General features: G+C 38.5%; 1 long non-coding RNA gene across 1 annotated transcript; it reads right to left on the bottom strand.

Annotated features, from left to right (window-relative positions):
* Positions 1 to 604: 604 nt before the first annotated feature.
* LOC150083458 (uncharacterized) lies at positions 605 to 18,489 on the bottom strand. Its single transcript, XR_016547173.1, has 6 exons — positions 18,390 to 18,489; positions 15,260 to 15,312; positions 10,653 to 10,763; positions 8,300 to 8,332; positions 6,500 to 6,544; positions 605 to 801 (listed from the first exon to the last, which is right to left on the bottom strand). It is a non-coding gene; the product is annotated as an uncharacterized LOC150083458 (long non-coding RNA).
* Between the last annotated feature and the right edge of the window lie 2,629 nt (positions 18,490 to 21,118).

The raw sequence follows: 21,118 nt of genomic DNA, 5'->3' as shown, positions 1-21,118 counted from the left end.
TCATTGTCTGGCGTCCTCGTCGTTCGCTCTCGATTCATGGTACCTCTCGTGAAACAACCAGTCTCACGTAATCTTCTGTGGACACGTGCGAAAATCGTATGATGAGGAGCACGCCTGTGCGGGAAACGTTCCTGGTACAAGCGCAGAACGGCGCGCCCGTTACAGTCCGCAGCTCCATACGCGAGGTGCATGTCGGCCAGTTCAACGTTTGAATACTCGTCCATCCTACTGCCTCGGGAACCGGCTCGCAAATGCTGACTTCCAACGGGATCGCTGTTCACGCGACCTCCCGTTCAACGTCCTCTACCGCATGAAGAAGGCATTTCGGATCCTGCAATGCTATGTGATTCCGATTCGTCTTTGTGCCCCCTACACCTCCTGCAAGTTTGTCGCACTGGTAGTGAATCACCCTGTATATAAGTAGAATTCTCCCTCTTTAGTTGTGATCTATATATTCAGTGTAACAGTAAGTCTGTATTTTCCAAAGTGAGGTCATTTTGATTTGAATAATTTTACTAAACTGTCAGTTTAATTATGTAGTTGATTATAGCTATGGTGAAATGATTAAGATCATTTATTTTTGAATTATAATAGGGTATTTCACTTTATTAGACTCATTCAGAGATTTTCAGCTAAAGTCCAATTCAGAAAAGAGTATGGACTATATATATTGGACACACGATTATCAAAGCTTTAATCTTCAGTCACTGAAGAATTGCTCAATCACCTCCAATGGAAAGGCTACTCTTATTCCTTTGTTTCCTCTTCTTACTCACTGTCCAGCAACTTGTTAATACAGTCCTGAAAATTAAAGAAAACATTCTATGTGAATCTGAGAGAAACTATATTTGAAAAGTTTAAATCGCGCTCCACCCATTTCATAATTAAATACTACATTTGATACATCGGGTTACGCTGATTCTCTGAATGGTTGGAAAGGACTTGAGAGAAATCTTTTCATGGGTAGTTTTAAAATACTTAGCTTTATGTATCTTTTACAGACTATCTTTTTTCGAGAATGATACTGAACCAACCTGTTTATGCGAAACTTTGTCTGGCTTCTTTCTGCTGCCTACAAGGTTGCTAAGTTCAGTTAATTTAAAAAAGTATAGTCTACGAAACATTATCATACGATAACTAGTCTAATTGACAGAGATAACGCAAGAAAAAGTTGAAATATTTTAAAATATAAAAAATAGAAAGTCTGCCCATATAGAAAAAGAATAACAGGAAAATAACAAAACGCCAAAAATTGGTGAAACTGTATAACTCTGCAGGTTTAGTTTGCCAAAAACTGAAAAAGACTTGATGAATGGAAGAAAACTTTTCATAATTGAAAACTGCAGAACGCCCATAAGACGATGTCTTCTTGAATGGCTAAAGCTGTCAGAAACCTTAAAAGAAAATTTAGAGAGTAAAAAAGAATAAAATGAAGTTCGTCTAACAAAGAATAAAGGGAATAAATAAATACCTGGGAAAGAACAAAAGAAGGAATTCGGTTGTCAATGCCCCATCTTTTCAAAGAGAAATTACAAGGCATTACAGCAGGCGAAATGATTAAGATTATTGGGCATTTATTTTTGAATTATAATAGGGTATATCACTTTATTAGACTCATTAAGAGATTTTCAGCTAAAGTCCAATTCAGAAAAGAGTATGGACTATATATATTGGACACATGATTATCGGCGAAGGACAGGCGAAGGACGAATGTAGTATTTTGATAACATTTATCCTAAAATCCATTTTGACCTTACCGAAATATCCACTTTGGACAATCACAGAAGCGGCAGATATAGCCATCAAGAAGAAGATGCCCTCCCTCAAAGCCGTTCCTTGGTGGTCGCCAGAGCTCACAGATCTCAGGAAAAGGGTAAATAGTGCCCGCAAGGCATTTCAGAGGGCGCGTAGATCCTGGCCACAGGCAGAGGTCGATATACTGCGGGAACAGTACCGTGAGGTCAGAAATGACTACACAGCTAAAATAAAGAAAAGAAAGAAAGAGTCATGGGAAAACCTAGTAAATACAGAAGGAAATGCTAACCCCTGGGGAGTGGTGTATCGGGTCACCACAAACAAACTCCCCAGAGGGGAAGTCGTAACGGCCAACGAGACAGCTCAGGGAACCTATACCAGAACATGGAAATCCTCTATAGACAATATCTTGGACCATATCTTTCTTCCTGCAACCGAGCCTCAAACCCAGGAACAAAGAAACCTATGTGAGAACAATAACACATACACAACCACAGCTGTTGAAGCTGCCTTCTCACCAATGGAACTCAGCATAGCGGCAGCGAGAATGAAAAATAGAAAGACCCCTGGTATAGATCAAATTGAGCCCGAGATGCTCAAGGTGGTGGTAGAAACTATACCGAACACAATATTGGGACTCCTCAACCGATGTCTCTCGGTGGGCCACTTCCCGGTCTCGTGGAAAACGGCACGAATAAAACTTATTTTAAAAAACCCGACGAAACCACAAGGAATTCCAGGGTCGTATAGGCCAATCGCCTTGCTGTCAATCTTCAGCAAGCTCTTCGAGCGCCTTCTCTACCAAAGAATCGAGAACCACTTCCAAGAATCAACCTCATGTCGCCTAATCAATATGGCTTTAGGAAGGGGCACTCGGTAGAGGCTCTGGAAAATATTATTGAAACAGCTAAAAACTGCAACACAAAATACTTCCTCCTAATATCGATTGACTTCGCAGGAGCCTTTGATTCTCTCTGGTGGCCTGCTGTACTGGCCAGGCTCCGGAAGGCTCATATCACAGGAGACTTATATCGATGCCTCAAATCCTATCTTGAAAACAGGCGAATCACTGTTACCGCTCCATACGCCTCTGTTTCTAGGCCGGTCCACAGGGGCTGCCCTCAGGGATCTGTCCTGGGGCCGCTCTTGTGGAACCTGGTCCTAGACGAGTTCCTTAATTTGGATATTCCAAATGTTAAAACCCAGGCATATGCGGATGACCTGGTTCTGATGCTGCAGGCTGACAGCCGGGCACGACTGGAGACCATAGCAAACCGGGCCACTAGCGACTTGCAAAATTGGGCTAGTACAAATCTCCTTACTATCTCCTCAGAAAAAACAAGTTCAATACTTCTCAAAGGATTCTTTGACCCTAGAAGACCACCGCAGATTAAGATAAACGGGAAAACCATAAAGTTGCTAACAGAAATAAAATACCTCAGAGTGATACTTGACAGAAACCTTAGCTTCACACCACATCTCTGCTACCTGAGAACAAAAATAAGAAGATATGCGAGCCTACTGGCCAGAGTCACTAGGAAAGATTGGGGCCTAAAGAAGAGGGCCCTTGGCGTCCTCTATAAGGCATTCTTTATCCCAGCACTAGCCTATGCAGCTGGGGCCTGGTACACAAAGACTAGCACAGCTGTCAACAAGAAAAAACTGGAGACGACACACCGATCGATATTGCTCATAATGACAAGAGCTTGCTGCACTGTGAGCACCCACGCGCTCCAGGTCCTGGCGGGTTGCCTTCCCCTGGACTTGGAGATTGCGTGCTGGGGGTTGCTGTACCAACATTCCAAAGGAAAAATAGTCTCTCATATAGGATTCACCACAGACCCAACAAACTCCAAAACCGTGGAGAACAGACGGATTTTGCAACACGTGAAATCACTATGGCAAAATCGCTGGAACCTCACTAACAAAGGCTCCATTACTAAGAAGTTTATACCGGATGTAGAACAAGTTTATCCACTCTCCCCAGCCTGGTTTTCGCCCGGACTCAAAACTACCTACCTATTGACCGGACATCGCTCATTTAGAAAGAGGCTATACGACTTTGGAATCGCAGCTACTCCGCGGTGCTCCTGTGGACAGGAGGAGTCCTGGGAGCACCTGGTATACGAGTGTGACCAATACGAGGACCTCAGATGTCAACTATACACCAAGATTCACTCGCTTCTTCGAAACCAGGAGGACATCGTTCTACAAGAGGAAGAGACCTACAAAGCATTCACACTTTTTGCGCAAAATCTGTTCACAAGACAACGGACCCTACCCTCCCCTTGAGTGGAGGTATTCCAAAAGTTCACAAATCACGAGACAACAGCCATCCCTCAATGGCCCAGAGTAATGGAAACACAACTAAGACTCTGACTCAATTTGCTCAAAGATACCATAGAAGACCAGAAGAACCCCATCTTGCCCTGTTGGGCACCTGGACTAAAGGACATCCAAGGTTGTCATATGACTCAACATACACTGTTTCTCTCTTGAACGGTGCTTTCTTTCCCATCCCGTGGGGAGAGGGGGCTTCACCCCCACTCCTTCCCTTCTCCAAATATCTTCCGTCTGGTGGAGCACGGGCCTGCTCCACTGCAATCGCGGGGCTATCCTCTCTATTGGCCCCATACTTCCTTTTCTTCCCTCCAGTCTATACACTCCCTTTACTGTTGACTTTCACAGCATTTTCAGCCCTACGCGTCCAAATTTAACTACATCAAAATTTCCTGCCCGACCCATTTAGGCATATAGAAAATATTATTTCAGCGTATAGCCCCTCGCAAGCATCTAAATTATTCTAACAAATGCTAATAACTAACCTCGAACAGCACTTTTTTTTTTTTTTTTTTTTTTAAGGTTCTAGCCACTGAAATCCCAGGAAAGTAGGTGGCAGGACCTGCCAGAGTACTATATAGGTAACACCCGGCCGGCTTCCCCGTGGCGAGGTATGGTAACGTCGGGTCGCATTAGGGGCCCGGCGGCTAACAGGCCGGATGAACAAGGGCACAACATGCTAAATACCACATGACCCATATACTTTTAAATCCCTGGCTTGTCCGATACAGTGTACATATGCGGAGATGGGAGAAATCCCAGGAGCCGTTAGACCCAAATATACCTATACCTATACCTTGGTGAGGAATTTATTCCAATAATAAAGAACACGCTATCAATGAAACTATACCGCCTTCGTTTTTATTGATTCTCCTCAAGGCAATATCCACCTCACGTAGTTCCACCTCTCCCTAATTTCCAAGTTTAGCAGGCTACACCTCCTACACAGGATCATCGAATAGCTTCCTCTCATCAATCTGATTGTCCTTCTTAAGAACCTTGTATAGAATCTGTCTTTTTCTGGTGTTTCCTCCAGAGTTCATCAGAATATTATTCAAGTCTGGAGGCCACATTTGAAACGCAAACGAGCAGTCCCAGTTATAAGAGTGTGGTGAACGCTCTCTTACACGCGTCTTATATAATGGAATAATAATATCCCGCTCTACTTTCAAAGGTTTTACAAATTACGGACGGAGCAACAAGCGTCTTCTTAACCATTTCTTTACACTGCATAACTCCTAACCTTTTTCGTCCTTAATCAGTTTCTTATAAGTTCCTTAAGTAATAGAGTTTTAATTTACTTAGTTTTAGGTTTTAGAAGTACTTTACTTTAGTCGCTGTTTACCAGCTAACTTTGAAAGCTTCCTCTGCGCTTTCTCTCGTCAATATTCTCGTCTCATATTCTGTCCAGTCAGTGAATTCTATCCAATCACTGATGGATGCATTGAATGAATTATTACTTCAGGTGGCTCTAGTTCATATAACCCCACATCGTAGGAAAGGGTATCAGAAGCTTTCCTGACGTCAATTTGAATAATGTTTTTTGAAATGTTTCATGAATTCATCCTCATTGTATGGTTATGTAATTATAAGCACAGAACTGTTTTGTGATTTCATCATAATGATTAAGTAGATTGATCGAGCAAGGGTTCCCTTTACGAGAACATACAGTGATCGGTAAGGACACCATTTAACGATATCATACTGTGTTCTTGCTTTACCACAGTCTCTATGACCCATCATGGAGTGATGGATAAATTTTGTGGAACCTTAGACCCACAGTCTGCATGATTTATCCACCAATAAAGAGTGGATAAATCATGGAGACCGTGGGTTTGCAGTTTCCAATTGCTTCTTTCTTATCTCCTTGGCGCATTTGGGCTACATTAGCACTCATCTAGTCCACCAGCTCGTCCCAGAAAAAAACAGATTTTTGTTAAAGGAGGAGTGCATGAGAAATCAAAGAAGTTCGCTTATAATGGAATGGAGGCAAAGAATGAACTAAGGAAAACAGATGACCTCGCATTATGAAATTCAAAGTTAACAAAAGATAAGTTACTAAAAGGTGTTTCTCATCAGTCTGAAAGAGAAATAAAGTTATAAGGCAGGATTTCGTTATACTCAAAGGATAATTACTAACTGTTGGTTTTGCTGAGGCCTGTCGCGATATAACATATTGGTGTCATCATGTCAATGACCGGATTATTCAGTGAACGAATTTTGTATGAAATTAATTGGTTCGTTAAAAGCTGAAATTAAAATTCATAAGCTAAAATTTCATAATTTTGTATTTTTAAAACAAATAAAAAATACGACTCGTAAGTTTTTTTTTTTTTTATATTTGTCTCAAAGAACGTATTAAATACCAAATTAAAATTAAATGAACCTGTACTGTTTCACTTACTAAAAATTGCTTGGTACCGTCTTCTACTTCACCGCTGCAAGTGCTCTTCATATGAAACAAAAGAAGGCATAAATTATAAAATATATTTGCGCATTAGAATATTTCATAGAAGATATGTTTATTTCAGAAAAATAATACTTATTTTCTCTTAACTTATATAATAACGGTACTGTGACTCACCAGTTTATTAGGTACATTGCATCACATCAACCTAGGAATGGATCCCTCCTCCTTAAGAGACTGTGACACATGTTTGTACCGTGCTACCTAAAATACGATAGTGAAATAACTGAAATTCAGGGAGAGAATAAATTTATGGCGCAGATTCTGATGCCCCCTGTTCGGCTGTTCACAGGCAACAGTCTGCACAGCGTGAAGAATTCTAGATCAAAAGAAAACAAACCAAACAGGCCGATGGAGGATTAAAAATATCATGGAATCCAACAGACAGGCCACAAATTAAATGTCGGCAAATAATATTTGTCAGGCATACTACTATCGATCAAGTAGTTCTGCAGAAAGCTGACACTTTGGTGTCAGCTTTCTGCAGAGCTACTTGATCCCAGACAATTCAAATGTGTACAATTCGACGGATCAAAGGAACCCAGTTTTAGTTGTTTAACATTGAAGTGGCAGGACCAAGGTATGACGATAACAGCATGAAAAATAGATCCATCATGTGAATACTGTAGTTGCTGTTGTCAGAAGTGTGAAGGGAATGTTTTCGGAGCACATATTAACTCCCTTGTTAGCATTTGATCAATATCTGAATGCCACAACCTATTTAAAAATTTTTCTGAGAAGATGCATCCCTCCATTGCTATCAGCTTACATCTCGTAACGGTTAATATCGACAGTATAATGGGTCAATAGCAAGCCGCGGATCATTAGAGGGCGACTTTGCTTAAATGGCTTTCTCATCTACAGACCTCGTCTCAATTGGGTATCTGTGCAATGAGCTGGAACGAGCCGCTAGTGGGAGAAGTTTCTCGCTGTCCAATTCACGAAAAATATCAGAGAAGAGATCGAGACTATGATCCAGATAACATCTATAAGAATACTTTGGAGTTGCTGTAATGCCCATGCTCCAAAGACCCAAAGTCTTTCCAGGGTTAAAGGATATGGTACTTGGTATTACTTCGGTGTACCTAATAAAGCGGCTACACAGGATTCGTTATAAATCTACTTGCAAGTTTACAAGTGATTTCAGAACTTGAATGAAGAAAATATTTCAGCCACTATTGGTAAAAAAGCATTATTGCACATCTGTATTCTATGAATATCTCACAATACCTTACGTAAGAGTTCTAAAAAATCACAAATCACATAATACGGAATGGGAGAAATTGTAGTCCTTCACACGCTTTCCTTCTTTAGTATAGAAATTTATTTACAAATCTAGATAACAGAGAATTTTATATTGTCATTTCCCAAGGCTAAGAAACGTCCCTGGTCAATCTCCAAGTTTCCTTTATATTCTGGCATTCACACAATTCTGCCAGAATACGAAATTGTCATCACAGAGCATGTTAGGAAAATAGCACAACGAAAAAAATTTCTATAAACATGTGCCAGATTGTGAACGTTTCTAGAGCTATGGACATGAAAATTTTAAAATGGGGAACCAAACCCAACTTGGCATCGCACCCCAAGATACTGTGGTCCCTAGAACTCGGGATTCCAAAACGCCAAAGCGCTTCGGGTGCAGCAGATATAATGGGCCAGTGGAAAGTACAACTGTATATTATATGAAATAAAAGCCATAGTTATATGAAGATGTTTCACGCTCAGTTAACTTACCCAAAAATTGTCTTGCAAAATACAGGTTGCCGCCTGAAACGTAAAAAAACGAAATCAATGAGTAATAGCCACACATTTTATTAACATGAACAATACTTATATTGTCAAACTCAGAACGATATGCGACTAACATCCTATCTTGTAAAATTATATAAAATAACACAACTTCGAAACCAGACATGAGTGTTATGTAATTTTGTGTTTAGTGTGGTGTCGTGTTTGTGTCATATGAATGACTGGCCTCTTGGCACCAACCAGCAGCAATTTGCAGGGGAGCTGCTGGCTAGTTCCCTTCCCTGCCATAAGGAGGAGGAGGAGGTCTACTTTACTGCTTCAGAGAACCACTGGCTGGACTGCCTGTTCCCTTACCACAACAAGATTGCAGGCAAAACCGTGAGTAATGAAAAGGAAGTTAATGGTAGGAAGAGTTTGAATGAAAGAGTAAGCATAGAGAGGGAATATTAGGGGAGATATCCCCAGGCGAAAGTAGAGCAGGGAAGCCTATAGTGTGGAGGGAACCCTGAAGGAGGTTTTAGGAAATCCAAGAGTAGAGTGGGAAAAGGTAGAAGTTGCAAAAGCATGTGGTCAAATGCTGACCTACAGTAGAGCTATTGAGAAAAATATCCCACATCAGGAAAGAGGTTCTTGATGTCAGCATAACAATCCCATTTATGGGATACCTGCATTCAGAAAGTAAGGCTCTCTCTCTCATAAGGTTTTGGAGTTCTGGAAGATTATAAAGAGGTAAGAGACTTCCAGACACCATGAAAGAGGTAAAAACACTCAGGCGTCAGAAGAGGCAGATCCATTATAAGCGAAGAAGAGGCAGATTGATCATAAGCGAAGAAGATCCTACCTTGTTTAGGAGACAGGCACTGCCAGTATGAGGCAATAGAATATACTGTCCCAAACTGGATTGCTAAGAATCCCGTGCAGGAGATAGTTCTGGAGAAGTCAGCAGTATCAGAGCATGATCATACCGTATAAATCCCACGATGGGGAGTTCGTCGTTAGCAGATCCTACTCAGGAGAGACGGCCCCAGTTTGCATTGTGAAAAGGTTTGCACTTAAATCCTGTGTGGATGTGATGGGCCTATTTATGTCAGCAAGGAGAAGAAAATTTGCAGGGAGTTTTGCAGGAGAATGCAGCAGCAAAAGAAAAAGTTCCATCCTGAAGAGCAGAAATCCCACGATAGGGGAAGGGGCCTTCTTCAGCCCAATTGTATCCAGAATTCAAGGTGTCATCTAGGTTAGCAGAGACACAAAACTGGTATAGTTTGGAAAAGGGAGAATCCGGTATTGACGTGCTAACCCTGGAATGGGATAAAAAATAATGACTTAGAGCAGCAAACTGAAACCGGTTGTGGTATGATTTGTGGAGGAGCTGAAGCCAAGGTGTGGCATCGTCGCTTGTTAGGAAGGTACAGAAAAATCACAGATTTATCTTCAGTCAACAATATTTTCCATTTGTTGTTGTAGGGTTTTAGGAGCATCGGCGACTAAGGTCATGTTGCTCCATGCGTATTGTCTGTAAATTGCGTGTATTCTGAGGTCGGTTTTCTGTTTGCTGGACAAAAAACCCGAATTTCCGAGAAAAAGACTATACTCAATATCGCCTGAGACCGACTAACTCAGCCGCATTGTGAAAAAAGGCCCATAAAAATTCCTCCCGTCATCGACGGAATTCGATTCGGGTCTTTTCCACCCAGTATGGGGAGGACGGCAATCCTACCAACTATGCTACCCACGAGGGCTTCCCAGTTACATATCGCAGGTGTAGCGTCGACACTATAGTTTAAACGACTTTAAACCTTCGAGTTCAACGCATTTTCTAACCAGAGTCTTTTGAAGGGACACCTATATATCTGCTCTGAACTATAAAGTAGTCAAAGGGATCAGAGATCTTAAAATTTGAAAGAGGTGCCAGTAGTTTTTCTTTTTAGTAGTATATTGTGGGGTACTGTGATGATAGTTCCTATACAAACACGGGTCTTTCTCACATTCGTCTATATTATGTTTTTATTCTGTATATCAACACATCAATATTTCCTACAAGTTTTCAAGTAATATTAAATAGAGATTTGGCTGTAGAGTTTTAGATGCATCAGCGACTTTCAGTCAAATTGCCCTTCATATATTATGTATGCCAATTGCGTGTCTTCTATGGTTTATTAAGAGATATGCATATTACTATTCATAATACTTTAGCTGGTGTTGTAATGCCTCCTTGTATCATTTTCTTAATACTAATATTTAACTAATTTTGTTAGCACTAATATTTAACTAATTTTGTTAGCACTAATATTTAAGTCATTCTTTAAATACTAATAAAATATTCAACGTTTCTAAATACCTTTTCTGCATCCTTTTTGTTTACGCAGCATTTGTTCAGTAGCGATAATGGATCGCAACTCTCATGTTCTTCACAGACAACTTTGGCGCAATTAAACACAACTTCAGAGAGCTATAATTTAAAAGAATTTGATAAAACAGTGAATGACAAGGTGTTAATATTTTTTTTTTATATTACACAGGCAAATATAACTTTTAGTTTATAAGATACACTATTCACAACTCAAATTACAAACACAGTATAAAAGCTAGAGACAAGGTGAAAATTTCACATTGAAGGAGGCTGTAAATATGTATATAGCTATCCTCTCGGACATGCACGGATCGTTATGTCTTAGAAAAGCTATACCGGCCCTTGTCCATGGGACAGCATTTCCTATATATTTACATTACACTTTTTTATTAACATACTTCTTGTATTTAATCATACTAACACACCATTTCATTTATATAGGTTCCTTCCGCCATCAGAGGCAAACCCCCCCCCCCCACTAACTCAAATATAAACCCTCTTAAGGCTATCAGAACATTTGCGTGGACATAGGGCATATTGCCTACAGCAATTTCACCCTCACGCCATAGTCAATGCGCAGCATCATTTAATCAACACATAAAACAACCAGAAGGCCGGGAATTGATCCCTTTTCAGTCTGACCACCACAGAACAAGAAAGAAGTAAGAACCCATTCTCCTTTAATCTGATATATACCCGTTGGGCTTTGTGTCGCCTATTCCAGTTTGCTGATTCTGACACTATTTTTACAAAATTTAAATTTAACACATATTATCTTTTCTGATTTATTAGCACTTCCCATTTAATTTCTATTAATTTCAATACAATCACCTAAAAATTAAAATCAAGCAAAACTGGAATGGAGACAACAGAAACGGGTAGGTACGAAACATTCTTTTAGTCTGGCTATCGGTCTGCTCAAAGCCCCCGAAGAAGTAGCAGACCAATGACCAAGTGAGAGAATGTTATTTACAATTTTCATTGTTTATCATCATTTTTATTTCCATTTTAATTAATATAAATTTATATAGGCCTTCCAGGCTAAAGCTAGTTTACTTTTACTAACTTGCTAGTAAAGTTAGTAAAGTTAGCAAATACCATTAAATAAAATTGACTAATATATATATATATATATGACGGCTAAAAGCGAACTAAAAGCTGGCTAAAATTGAACATCTTACAATCCCATATGAACCTCTAAAGTTATAATTTGAATTTACAAGCCACAGTGCTGGAATCGTAAAAGGTCAAAATTTTAACTTCGTTCATTTTTCTGAACTGCAGTCTTAATATAGCTCCATATTGTGGGGCTCCATTTTTGAGAATAACGATTTCCTCCTCGGTTTCAAGCTGGATAACAAGGTTCGGTTAGTAAATTTGTTAACCTTTAAGTGTAGTTCCTTCAGAATGAAATCAAATGGATTTATAGAAAAAACGTTTTGCTATGAAATTTTTGAGTGGAATAAGGAATATGCGATTTCATTCCTTCCATAATAATTTCACTGACGATCTAGACAAGATCTGACAAGAGCTCACGGTAGACCTCACCAGTAAAACGATGGTCAATACGCACCAGGACTTATAGTTCTTACCAGAAAAATATGCCTCATATTAAGCAACCACCGCCACCTGCCTGGATAGTGGGCACCATCACGATGGGTCCATGGACTCGTGTTGCTAGCACTACACACGAAGGCTTTCGTCGTGTTGCACCAGATATTTGGACTCATCCGACCAGCATACTTGTTTCTCCTCCAGTGTCTAACCAGCTTGTTGTTGACACCACAGCATTCACCGTCGACGATGATGAGCAGTGAGGAGTGGGTATCTCTTGGGTCGTCTGCTGTGAAAACTCATACGTCTGAGTGTGCGGTCCACCGTCATTTAGGACATTGTTCTTGCCTTCCCCATATTGTAATTGCCGGGTAAACTGTTGCACGGTGACCTGCAGTTGAGCCCGTGCAAGGCTCTGCACCATTCGCTTACCACGAACATCCATCTGGCGTAACCCTTTGTAGTTCACACCCAGTTCACACCATTCTTTGCATACCTTAACTACTGTGCGCTGTGAGCTACGAAAAAAATGTGTCGTATGCGATACGGAGGTACTTTAACACATTTTAATAAATGTCTTCTTGAGGGATTATTTCCTCAAACTTGGAAAATAGCTCGTCTTAAAATTTTGCGTAAACCAGGAAGCCTAAAAAAAATTCTAGGGCGTATAGGCCCATTTAACGTCTTTCCAACCCTGGAAAATTATTTTAGAGACTACTAGCCCTCACAATTCTGAAAATGCTTGAAGATAGTTGCCTCTGTTTTCAAATTCAGCATGGATTCAAAAAAGATCATTCAACTGAGAATGCGATTATGTCGCTTTTGAACTATATTCGTGATTCTTCGAGTAAATGTGTTCTCACGGTGTTTGTGGGAGCATTTGACTCTCTCTGGTGGGAGAGTGGCCTGTGGTCCTTGCGAATGGCACAGTGTGACAATTATATATATATACACTATATCAGGTTCTAAGTTCATATTTCCGGGATAGAATTATTAAGGTTTGTGCAAAACAATTGACATATAGCAGAAATATTTTTAGAGGATGCCCTCAGGATTCGGTTCTTGATCATCTGCTGTGGAAAGCTGTTCTTGATCAATGACAGATTCGTGAAAGTAAAGATAAATACATCAAGATTGAGAATGGGGATGATCTTGTGATCAGTGTATCAGGACTCTCAATTGTGATTTCAGAACAATGTATTCAAGCTGTGCTTGACGATTTACTGAATTTGGCTAAGTTGAACTAGTTAAGGATTTCTCATATAAAAAACAAACTGTATGGGCTTCAAAAAATAGTTTGACTATGGTCGGCCCCCTAGAGTATTGTTGGATGAAGTTCAGATCCCTTATGTTTCCCATACAAAATATCTTGGACATATATTTGATGACAGACTCAACTTTTTACTACATATGACTACAGTCACTGAAAATATTAGGAACTTTACAGCTTCAATAGTAAGAATTTCAAGAAAACAATAGGGATTGAACAAAAGAACTTTGATACTTAATTGGAAAACGATATTTCTACCAATTGTTGCTTATGTTGCTGGTGTGTGTTTTGAGGTTGTCTCCAAATTCAAAGTCAGAACTAAATTAATATCATTGCGACGGTCTATGTTGTTGACCTCTCAGCGCCACGGGCTGTTTCTACAGGTACCCTTCAAATGATTGCGGGAACAATTCTCTTGGACCTACGCATTCCTTTTCGCGGTATGATTTATATGATTAAAGAAAGGCATCTCAACAAATCTTATGAATATTACATCTGATCCTACTCGTAAGGTAAAGGAAGATCAAAACTAGAGTTTTGAGTAAATTAGTTGAATTATGGCAAGAACATTGGAATGTGAGTGAGTTTCGTGAAGTGACCAAGAAATATATTTCTCAAGTGTAGTTTATAAGTTCCAAGTGGACTGCGCCATGGTTTTCTCCAACTATACAAGCCTGTTATTTGCTAACTGACCATGGCTCACTTAGAGCGAAATTGTTTCAAAGAGATCTTAAACCTGATCTCGTTGCTCATGTGGTGAAGAAGAAATATGGTTGCTCGTCTTTTGCATTGTCTTCAATATTGCGGGAAGACAAGTGTTACTGAATTCTGTTCCAGAACTAACAGAAAGTTGTGTTAATCTTCTTGTTCAAAACTCCGTTTACTTTAAAGCATTCTAGGAATTTTCGGCTAAGAATTTTAGTAAAATGTGTTTACTAAAGGAATTCTGATTAATAATCCATCGATTTCTAGCATAGCTTGAGGAGGATTGGAGGACTATAATTTGAACTGAAAGGATTTTCATGATGTTTCATCTGGACATTGGAGAGCTGGAGGCAACGGCTCATTATGTCCGGATAGAGCTCTCCGAAGTAGTAACCATTAAGTTTTGTTTTGTCTGGGCAACCTGGGTACAGGATTTTTCTGGCATCTGTTGGTATTGTACTACTTGCGACGGATGCGGAATCTTTTAGTGTCAAATTGCATTTTTACAATAATAGACCCAGGTCCGGCTCCTGGTGCCTAGGGACGAGCACTAGGCAGCAGCTGCCCAGGTGTTGGCTGCTCCCTGGTGGCAAAGTGGCCTGATACAAACAACACCACAACAGAACACAACACTACCCTCACTTACATACTTTACACTTTTTTTCAAGTCCGTTCTGTAGATTTTCTACATCGCCACAGGATTTTTAAGTGGAGATGGGCGATTGCCTGGAGACCACCCTGTTACATGAACACACACACACGATACGGAAGTACCTTTCTCACGAGCACCCACATCACGCCACTTTGAAACTTCTTGATAACTTTACTACGTCCCATAACTTTTAATTTATCACTTTAACTTGCACGAGCAGATGGAAATAACTACTGCTTTAGCGTACGAAGCTGTTCGGTCTTTTATACTGCAATCTATGCGGTATAGCCGTTACGAATCAGGTGGTCATAATTCAGTGATCAATGTGTGTATTTCTTAGAGTGAAATTCGATTTTATGAAAAATATTTCGCCCCATTAATAACACTGATTATATTAATATATTGAATACTCACTTCCATGGGAACATTTACAACACAACTCGACGCCTCTCTGACCACTGAGCCACCTAGCAAAGAAAGAAATAATATGTTAAAAATTTCCAGGATAGGATGCATATATAAATCTGTTGGGGAGAAGAATCCGTAAAATAAGCTCAGCTGAATGGGTTTTCTATCCTGAAAAAACGAATGTGGGTTCTGTATATTTTAACGATTAGATTTTATCGTTGACAAACGAAAAATCCCAGATCTGGAGGGCAACTCATATGACTCCACTTGAGATGATTAATTCAGTAAAGAAGTGAAAATAGCCCGTGAAATCTGCACTTATCTGCCAACGGAATTATCGTTCACTTTATCTCTCAACAGAAATTGAAGTCAAACTATTTCCACTGGGTAAGGGACATCACCTTCATTATCACAAGTTCTCTGTTACGATAGCCAAGAGTCAAATTGTGTTCATTTTCTCTTTGTCCCCTCTTCGTTAGCCCAAGATTCTCTTCTACCAAAAATATTCAGATTTCCAATTCATCTTCTTCCCTTCATTTACATTCCATAGCAATCGCTCTTCCTTCAGTACCTGATCACCTTGCTTTTCCTTATGGCGTTTATCATGCTCAGGTTTTTCTCACATCCTTGTCAATGCTTCGTAATTTCTAAGTCTATCTGTACACTTCGCCCTTTCAAGCCACAACCCTATGAGAAAAACTTCAATTCTTCGAATACCCCACACTTTTAGGGTTCCTACCCAGCTTGGTAAAATATGATGCTCCATACAACATATTTAAAATGAATTGTCAAATGTTGTTGTTGCTGTTATTATTACTGTGAGGTTTTAAGGGCATCAGAAACTTAGGCTGTATTGCGCCGTATATTATGTGTGTGAATTGAAAGAGTTCTGTTATCGATTTGATGTTTGCTGGACCAAAAATCCGAGTTTACGGGAGGAAAAACCCATTCATCCGAGACCGAGGACGGTGAGACAAACGTCTTATCATCTAATTTAATAGTTGTTTAAAGTATTTATTAGAAGTGGATAAATACAGTTATCCTGGAAGTATGTTAATAAGAGAGCAGAGTAGTAGTAAGTAAATTAGAAGTACGATTTGAAAAATAGAAGCAGATATTTATCGGGATATGATATATCAAAATAAGAAAACTTTTTAACAGTTACCTCCTTTGCATTCCTTCGTAACATTTTTATTCTCACAATTTATTCTCAACCCACATTCTTCTTAACTTTCCATTGATTAAATCTTCACAGTAAAGTTTCTTGCCCCTCTTCTCTATCAGATTTCAGCGCTATATCATTTGAAAATTTGTCTGTAAAAGTTTACCGCCTATATTTCCATACTCTCTCTCTCTCGCTATCCTCATTTATTGTCTTATAAATTAAGAAATATTCTTTCTTCGAACAGATGTGTACACAAATTCCCATCTCGGCAACTCTCCAGTTGTTCAAAAATTAAAGAATTTTTTCATACACAAAAGAACATAATTTATGTTTAAAAATCATAAGAAAAAAAATTATTTAAAAGTGCATATAACTTCTGCAGTGACATGGATGTAGAACATAACTTAGTGTAAATGGAGGACACTTTACAGTCCCAGGTCATAGTGTGCCAAATGCAAGCATCAAGACGGAGTTCTTGGTGAGTTTCCTCCCTCAGCTGAAGCCAGTTAAAAGCCAGCCGGTTTTGAATGGTTCTATTCATTCAGGATGACGAGAACTTGCAACACAAAGCATACAACTGCTATCAGCTGAGTTGGTTGCAAATACAGCAGTTTTGGACTTAGCAAACCAACTAAAAGTACTGTCATGTTAGGGCCTCCCTAGAACACTCTCATCTGCAGATGTGTATTACGAGAGTGAAATTCAAGTAATACTAAAAGAAAAGAAACACAATGAGAACTGAAGTAGATTATACGTTTAGCTTATGTTTGCAGCAAATATAGATACCACACTTACTCCAAATAATTAATTCTATCTAAACGAACACACGAAAATTTGTCGATAGGATTGCTGTATGATCCAATTGACATCCGACTAGTAAAACGATAATTTCTGAAATGTCATAAGTAACGTATCCCTACCACCAATTACATGGAACTAACAGTCAAGTAAAAGGGCGGCACAAAGCAAGGATAAATATTCTTATTCACCTCTATATCTATTTCCATTGTATTTTCATTATTGCCATCTTATTCTCCTACTGGAACCCGTGTTATCCCTCTCCTGCCATTTATTCCATTTTTTCCATCAACACTCGTTATCCATTGAATGACTCCTCCACTGAAATCATAAAAATTGTAGTCAAAATTCGTAATCTATTTTCCCTTCTCATCTTTTCCAACAACTGTGTCGCCTCCCATATCCTTGCGTTACCAATCGCGTTAAATATTGCCTTTGGTGTTGCATCGGTTCCAACTGTCTTATATTTCTTCATTTATTTTAATGCGGCTCTAACCTCTGTTCTCTTTTTCCTGAATTTATTTTAATGCGGCTCTAACCTCTGTCTTCTTTTTCTTCATTTATTTTAATGCGGCTATAACCTTTGTCTTCAATTGCTGTTGGACCCAGTTCATCTACAGTTTCAATAGTTGTTGGACACAGTTCATCCTCGTTTGCAATAGTTGTTGGACAGTTCATCCTCAGCTTTAATTTTATCCGCTCTTCTACCATATCCTGATAAGCTATTCACTATAACATCTCCGCATTTTATTAACTTCCCATTTCCATTCTGATCTATGTTCTGTCTTGACCAGTGCGTAAGCGACTTTTACCTCAAAGACACAGCGAATACATTACTAAGAGGACATTAATAAATGACGCCTTAAGATTTAAATGAGTCTTTAATGCCTTTAATTTTGTCAGTTACTTCCATATAAAACTAACTGCTAATGGACTACTCCTTGACACTACCTTTATTAACAAAGAATCACTTTACAAAACCAGAGAGATTTCTTGTTGTGATGTTTCGATCTTATTTCTAAGCTGGCGGTTAACGCTGTTAATCCTCTATACTTACTTTCTGAAAATAATAGCTTTAATGAGCTGTTATTACACCAATTGGTATTTCTTTTTTGATAGTTATTTTATTTTATTCTCTATAAATACCACATTGCTGATATATAAAATACTTACGACATACACCCCCAAAAAACAGTCTGTTAACTATATCAGATAAATACTCCTTTTTGATGCCTGCCTTAGCAACAAAACACAGCGAGAGCAGTAATGGAAAAATTATGAAAACTTTCATCTTGTCAAGTTTGAGAATTATATTTAAAGAAATTCAGCTTGGGGAATAGGTATATAAGTACGGAATATTTATTATCTCAGCTGAAAGATAGCACTTGGGAAAGGAGGGTGAAAGAAAGACAGAGAAAGAGAGTGAGAGAGGTCCGGATAGTTGAAAAGGCATGGATAAGATAGATCACGTAATATCCTTTGTTCATTTGTTTTTCCAGACTGACGCTATCGCATTCAGAATGTCATTATTATGTACGAAGCCACACCATCTGGACAGATTCAAACATTGAAAAACATTTTAAGGAAAGAGATTGCTGTTTTGCGTGTTATGAGTAAAATGGATGAAACTCATGGTCCATGGTGATATCGAACACGACGTGTCTGTTAAAATCTGTGGAAAATGTACACCAGTGACGCATATCGTTTCATCATATGATGAAACTGTGATCGGGATAAATGAATCATTGAGATTTTAACCTGGTTTAATAATAATTCCTTTAAATTCAATAATCATTTATTAATTCAAAAATACCATTAAATTGAATCATAATTTATTAATTAAATAATTCAATTAAATTCAATATAATAATTCAATTAAATTCAATGTAATAATTCAATTAAATTCAATGTAATAATTCAATAATTCAATGAGTGCATTAAATTCAATAATTTATAGAAAGTTACAAAGATCGCTCATCTTAAAACGAAATTAAATCAGTTTTATTTATGTACCATCACTGCACTTATTTTCCACATGGGCCAGGTTTTTAGTTCCATATAGCATCTTTTTTTTTTTTTTCCTCTGGGTATATCAGACAACAGAATTTCTTTAATTTTATTTGTTCTTTAAGGTTCATTCTAAATGATAAGGCAAAACAGCCAGAATACAATTTTATTTATTTATTTATTTATTCAAAATTTAATACTGTCAGTTTCCTTCGTAGTGAACCAATTTACAAGCAGTCCAAAGATACGGGATTCATCCATCTGAAAGCATAAGAGTAGAGGGGATGGTGGATTACAGTACAATATCGTACACAGTTTTTATGACAAGACTTAGTATCTACAGATTAGTATCTCAATTGCATTTGACGGAAAGACCATCTTTAGGCATTTCAGTGGAGCTGGATTGTACAGCACGGCTCTTGTCTTCAGTCCAGTGAGATGTCCCTGACCTCATAGGTGTAAAGTGATTCTGGATAAAATAAAAATTAAAAAGACCTGGGGGTAATTGTGCACTCTGATATGAAGTTCACTGAGCAAAGCAGACAGGCTGCCAGGACAGTTCATGGGGTTTTGTCATTGATATACAGGAATTTTGATAGTATGGAAAATGAGGTGATTATCCATTTGTATAAGGCAAGGGTCAGGCCACACCTTGAGTACTGAATATAGGCCTGGAGGCCTCAAATTGTAGCGTCTACAGACTAGTCACCTGAGAACTTATCTGTTTCAGGTGTTTAAGGCTTTGAATGGATTGAACACGATCAATGCTGATGAAATTCTTCCTCTTGCTCTGACCACGCACACCTGAGGGGCATAAATTCTAATTTCGAAAACACAGTTGCAGATGCGCGGAAATTTGGCTTCAGCCAGCGAGTGGTTCATTACTGGAATAAACTTCAATCTGCTGTTGTGAAAGTTGATAGTTTCAATAAATTCAGTGAAGAACTAGATAATCTGTTGGAGGAAATGAATAGTGAAATAGGAGGTGTCATTTTAAGCTATAAATTAGAAATTCTTATAATATATCGTTTCTCAATTTCATAAAAATATTTATATTTCTGTGAGGTTTTTTTTTAACGTGTAGAACTGTGTTTTTACAGCGGACGCAAAATTTTAAAATTTACTAATGAATGAGTATGTTCCTGTCTAAGTGAAATTATGTCATCTCAAGGAATATTTTCATTATAATATTAATGGTATTCGCCATGTAGTGCAAGAAAACTACAGATCAATCTTCCCTGTCAAAAAATCCTACACTTATAATTCTTCCGAATTATTTCTGCAATGTGTAAAAATAATCTTTTTTAATGCCCCTATATACACACACAGCTATTAACAAAGATATGCAACAAGGCTTTCTCTTCCACCAGAGCCTATTTTTTTCGCAGTTGGAAACATGGTTATGTACAAAACTGTGCCAAAAACTTTTAGTCAACATAAAAGTTGTCAATGAGTTAGATACGGAGGATTCTGGAATTATTGGACGCTAAGAGAGTATTTTCCAATTCCTTGATCAGAAAATAATTACAGTTATCGAGATCGAATTTTCTTGGTTACCTAATTTTATAACTGATGTTGTAAAATAGGGACCTTCTTTGACCAGTGCAACTGAAGAGGTAAAGAAATAACAGTTCGGAATTTTAGCCATCCGTGGAGGTATAGAAAAGGAAATAAGAATGTGACTTTCCCGTTATACTGATTCACGTGCAATTTAAAGTTATATTTCTTTAATATAACGTAAAATTCATATGTTTACATGCGAGCAGATGGTCTATTCGTGTGTAATAATAAATGGTACTGAAGGACAAGATTTTAACGACGCTTAGAGAAGAAATAAAGAAAAAAACACCCCTTCCTCTTTCACATAAAGAATAAATGACATGATTTGTTCACTT

The sequence above is a fragment of the Mastigoproctus giganteus genome, chromosome 7 (genome assembly GCF_048544385.1).
Source record: "Mastigoproctus giganteus isolate SK-2022 chromosome 7, ASM4854438v1, whole genome shotgun sequence".
Classification (NCBI taxonomy): domain Eukaryota; kingdom Metazoa; phylum Arthropoda; class Arachnida; order Uropygi; family Thelyphonidae; genus Mastigoproctus; species Mastigoproctus giganteus.
Note: the sequence above shows the minus strand (reverse complement) of the source record. Positions and strands in the feature narration are given on the sequence as shown.